General features: G+C 36.8%; 1 pseudogene; it reads right to left on the bottom strand.

Annotated features, from left to right (window-relative positions):
- Positions 1 to 3151: 3151 nt before the first annotated feature.
- Positions 3152 to 6000, bottom strand: part of LOC127413174 (solute carrier family 4 member 11-like) — a 30034-nt pseudogene continuing 27185 nt past the window's right edge.

Here is a 6000-nt window from a genome sequence, read left to right as displayed (position 1 = left end):
ATGGTGGTATAAATAATGCATTTTTTTTTTTTTAAATTCCTGTACTGGATGTGTTAAAGTGTTCAAGTGCAAATGAGATTTAAAAGCTAAAATGGAGGAAAAGATTTGCAGTGAATAACTACTTGAATTTCAGTCTGTTCCTCGCACAAAGTTATCGTATGGCTTCAGAAGGCTTGAAATATTGCACTAAGGATGGATTATAGCCCGGGCCGTAGCTGAGAGGTCTGCAGTAGCCCAACATCCTGAAGCAAGGCACTGCAAATTAATTGATAAATTGATAAATTAAATTGATAAAGATTGATGAACAGTGCTTGAATGTGTGCCAATTAGTGATTGCAGGGTGTGAATTTTTTATTCTACGATGTCGTCTGAGAACAAAGTATTGTACTGTAAGTATTGTTCTGCGCTTAGCTAGACACTAAGCGCAGAACTTCAATTGGATAACTGACAAATGTTCAACAAATAAATAGGCTTATAACCAAAACTATTAATATCCTCATGTGAGAACGGGTCCAAAATGTAGCATCGCAACACTGCTTATGTGCATATAACCTCAGAATGATGCGCTCCAGTGCAACCTGAGCACAGTGATCTTTGCTCTGCATTCAAAAGCTCAAAACTGTTAGATTACAAATATTGTTTTATATTGAATAGAATATCAAATATGCTATATTTGTCTTCTGCAATTACATATTAAAGCAACCCATGGTCTGACAGACACCACACCATAAAGACTCCAGAAAAATGTCCTCTCACCACAACACCTCAAAAAACATTGCTCACAGCAAGTTATATAAAGTCCTATAACGACTGAAATTGCAATTTACACTATTGCTGAAGTGATGTAAAAACTGTTACCACAGAGACATAGCGCGTGTGGAGGCTTCATGCTAGTCTCCACGGCATCCATGCTAAACTCACCACATGCCCCACCGAGAACCACATTATAGCGAATACGAGGAGGTTACCCCATGTGACTCTACCGTTCCTAGCAACCGGGCCAATTTGGTTGCTTAGGAGACCTGGCTGGATTCAAACTCGTGACCCCAGGGGTGGTAGTCAGCGTCTTTACTCACTGAGCTACCCAGGCTCCCCTACATTTCATGGCTTTTAACCAAAGCATCTAAGTTCTTAGGGGCCGTTCACTCCGAATGCTTTCTTTCCTCCGTCCACGCCGTTTTTTTAATTGTTTTTCAATGCAAACATTTTGAGTGAACTATCCCTTTAACACTCTAAATATTGAAATAATGTTCAAAGTGCAAAAGCAGTAAGACTAGTAGTTTCTAATACAAGACACTTGTTACTTATTTTTGTCTTGTCTTCCACAAGGATTTTTTTAAAAAAAAGCCCTGTTGATTCTTTTGAGCTTAAATTCACCAGTGATGGGCATTTATTCATGTGTTGCTAGGATACACAACTTTCAGATGAATCACAATCATTATGCAGCATCTTTTGAGCCATCCTTAAAATCAACACTCATGTTGTGACGCAGGACAGTGGATTTTGAGGACAAATACACTATGAAACTGCAACCTAGTTTTGGAAGCCACTGAAGAGATGTTGGATGTGAATCAATAGCAAAAAAGCATTTGTTGATTTGATATCGGTCACATTCTACCAGTATCATCGTGTAGCACATACATAAAGGCCTACATGCTATGAATGTGTTAACCTTTAAAAAGTTGTTATTATAGTGAATCATAAGTTTGGTCCTCTAGTGTTAAATTACACTCATGTGTTTGCTGTTTATACAGTATATGACATATGACACATGGTGACATCTATTGGACATGAAAAAAAAAAAACATCCGATCTCAAAATTAATGTTTCAGATTGTATCCTCTTCATGCGGTCATTGCAAGAAATGTAAACGTAAATTAAACATCTGAATCACAAATATTTTTTATGTTCTTTCTACTTCAAAACAAGAATATAATAATTCACAATATTTTTGGTGTATTTTGAGAGCTACACATCTGTCCATCTCACTAGAAAACAGCAGTAAACATTCAAAAGGTACTTGATGCTTCACTGTCATCAGCCTTTGAATTTTATGTCGTCATAAAAAATTAAAAAACATAACGACAAGCAACTATTTCAATTGTACCTGTAGGGAATACAATTACTAATATTTTGTATTTTAAATACGTAATCCTGTTACATGTATTCTGTTACTTACCAACCCTGGATGTTTGTAGTAAAAGCATAGTGATAATACAGGAAAACTAAATCTATGGTAATAAAAATCATAATTGTGGTTATTATAGTTTTACTATACAAATACCATAGTTTAACTATGGCTTTACTATAGTAATACTGTAGACTGTATTAACCATTGTTTTTGACGGAAATTATTTTTCTATAATAATATTGTAGTAACCATGACTGTTGTAGGCTAACCATGTTTTGTTTTTGTTTTTTTGGCAGAAACCATGGTTTTACTATAGTAATAATATTGTAGTAACTATGATAAGTAAGATAAGTAACCATGTTTTTTTGGGTGGAAACCATGGTTTTAATACAGTATACTGTATTTGTATATGTACTGTGTTTATTATAGTTTAACCATGTTAATTTATGTGGTTACTATGGATTTACAACAAATACCATGCTAGTATTTGTAGTATTTACACATATTGTGAGGGCATGCAAACTATTGCCAGGGAACGCAAAACTTCTTGCGAGGGCAGGCAAGACCATTTCAGAAAAATAATTCCCGCCCTGTCCTCTAAGGGTCTCCGCTCAGTCTCCTTTCACTTACATTGCATATTTCTTTCATACAATGAAAGTAAATGGTGGCTGAGGCTAACATTGTATTTTGTATTATCTCCTGTTGTGTTCCACAGAAAAACAAAAGTCACACAGGTTTAGAATGACATGAGGGTGAGTAAATGATGACATAATTATAATTTTATGGTTAACAAACCCTTTAACACAGATTTTAGCCTCAATATGCAATCGTCGGACTTGGTGCTCGTCGGCTCCAGTCTGCATTGTGCTTGTTACTATATGTACTGTGCTTAACAGTCTTCCCTGGATACACTTGTCTCTCAAAGCTTTCCTTATTCAACCGTATTAAGCTATCTAGCAAATATACAACACTTTACAGAAATGCAAATTTTTCTTGCATTTTAGAATTAATTTTGAATGTTTACATGTGTTGAGAATCAATTTATGTCCAAGTACTTTGCTTCAATAATTTTCGGCAGCAAGTAGTTCCTGCAAAGAAGAAAACACATCTCACTGAATGTTAGTGCAAATATGTTATTCTGCCTTGTCCCTCAAAATATGTATTAAGTCATGAATGCATCCTGTTTCCCACAGTTGCCAAAACATTGTAAACATAATAAGGACCCCTCAACCCTCGAATATAACTGATTATGCATACCTTACTGGAATGAGCATGATCATTAGTAAAGTGAAGATCATCTTCATATACGGCAGAAGGTACATCCCATACGCACAGAGTATGATCAGCTGAATGATCTGCAGGCCTGTGAAGTAGTGCACCTTCCTCTGCGGCACTCTGCTGATGTAGTGGGTGGGTGGATACAATGTTTTGGGAATAGAGAGTTGAGATTAGTATATGAATTATCATTGACAGATTCATTGTGAATTGTTTAAAAGAGTGCTTCATATTAAACCTGTAATACTACATCATGGATACATCTACTTCTGGCTTGATAATCTAAAGCCTTGTGCAGTGTGGAGCAGGACGTGGTCGTGTGTCTGTAATTGGGGAGAGAGGAAGTGGTAAGCAGGCCGGACGTTGCCGTCAGTTGTCAATGGAAGTGAATTGGGATAATCCATAAACATTAAAATAATCACTGTTTCAAAAGTATAGCCACAAGATGTAAACAATATGCATGTTAACATGATTTGTGTGTTATAAAATTGCTTGCTAACCTTTTTGTGTAAAGCTACATGCAGTTTTACAACTTCGTTGCCATGACGAAATAACATTGTAAACCCTAAAACGACCATAAAAACGACGATTTAAAATTTACTGCTCAAATAATACACAAGCTTTAACAGAATAATTAATTTAAGTGCTTTAATAAAATTATAAGCTTCACATTTCTGGCCCTATTCACTTGCATTGTAAGTGCTGCACTCTTACCTTGATTTTTGCTTTTTTTTTTTTTTTTTTAAAGAAAAGGACGGACGAGTCCAAATTAATTTGTGTGGTAATCAGCATTATGCCACAAATGCTGTTGATTGTGCTAAACTTTTATTGAACCCAGAATATTCCTTTAAACATCTATGAGTATCATGTCCTCTAACAGTGTATGTAGCTGGTTGCTCTAACGTTTCATAGAGGTGGCCCCCCTCCACTTGCTTTTCCACCCGCGCCAGCTGACGCACATGCAGCGTGGAGTGTGGGAAAGCAGCGTGCATCCATGGTAACCCCAGCACTGACATGAGGATGTTTATGAATCCACAGAGCATCAGGTCCCAGTGGTACGCTGTTCCCTTCAGTAGTCTGAAACACACGTTCGCACACACGCAAAGATCACACGGCGACTCTCACAGCCTCCCATGACTGTCTTCACTGAACTGACAGCATGAGCGATGGCTCACTGATCTTGGAAAAAAATGCAAACCGATGAAATGTTAGCAAGTCTAGAAGGTAGGACACAGCAGGCAGAAAACAAACTTCCAATCATCAAATGGATTCGAGAGATCATATGATTCTACAGCTAAAAATGTTATTAGTTTTTTAAAAGACTGTTGTGATTTTCTGTGTGTATACCTGTTCTCTGGAGCACTGGTGAGGGACACCACAATGTTCTGGTCAATGAAGATAAGCAAGGCGAGGAGAAAGCCAAGACCACATGCACTTATTATGTTCATTCCTGTGAGCTGGTTAAAAGGTGCCACCTTGAAAATAGTTACATTCTGGTAGTTGAATACGGGAACTGTGGATCAACATATTGGAAGAATTAAAAGAATAGTGATCTGTCATTTACTTTCGCTCTGCCGTAGCTCTTAAAATCATATTTGTGCTTATACACATTCAAACCTGGTGCTTTAAGATGCAACACACCAGGTTTAATATTAATGGTGTTTGGTCATGAGACACATGAGAACCAATGACATCAAACCTGGCGTGATGGGTCTTAAAGCGCCAGGTTGAATTGGGGAGTAGTTAAAGCTGAAGTATGTAATTTCTGCACCACTAGTGTCACCAAACAAAATTGCGAAAATAAACTTCGTTTTCAAACAGCTTTCTGAATCTCCAATGAGTAGCGCTGTAGCGTCACAAAGCGCTAAATTTTTCATATTGTATTGCGGACAGAAATGTAGCAGAGGGAGTCACCAAACACGTTCACTTACTCCGTCTTCTCTCTCTCGCTCATGTAGCGCTGGGAAATAGAAATCATTTAAGTGAATTGGTTCTTTCAGACAGTTCATATAAATTAACTGTTTAAAATTAATATTTCCCTTGTATTTAGCATTTGGAACTCCTTTTCATTTTAATGAGTTGGTTCTTATGGATGGTTCATGTAAATGAACTAGTTCAAATAAATGATTCACTAATTCACTTGAGGCCCATGCAGCCTTAAAGGGACATTGCCTTCTTTGTTTAAGTGAAATATTTTGTGTGTAAAATAGGTTTTCTATTTTTATTAGTGGATATTAATTATAAATTTACGCTCAGTTTATTGTTGTCAACCTATTTGTTTAACCATTGAAAATTAACCATACTATAGTAATAGTATGGTTACTATGGTTAATATGGTTACTAAGAATTTTATAGTATGGGTTTACAATAGTAATATTGCATTAAAGCTAGGGTGTGTAATCCAGAGAGGCTAGCAGTTAGCAAGCTATCTTTGAAAGCATAGAGCCCGCCCTAGCTTCAGAGGTGTCTCCAAAGCCACACCTCCTCTATCACACATACACACACAGAGCAGAGTTAATTCTGCTTTTAGCACGCTCTTGATCCAGCCGTTTTTTTGTTTTGTTTTTTTTTTTGTAGAAGTTTCTAACATGGTC

Source organism: Myxocyprinus asiaticus, chromosome 22 (genome assembly GCF_019703515.2).
Source record: "Myxocyprinus asiaticus isolate MX2 ecotype Aquarium Trade chromosome 22, UBuf_Myxa_2, whole genome shotgun sequence".
NCBI classification, from domain to species: Eukaryota; Metazoa; Chordata; class Actinopteri; order Cypriniformes; family Catostomidae; genus Myxocyprinus; species Myxocyprinus asiaticus.
The sequence above is the reverse complement of the archived record's forward strand: the minus strand, read 5'-3'. Positions and strand labels throughout refer to the sequence as shown.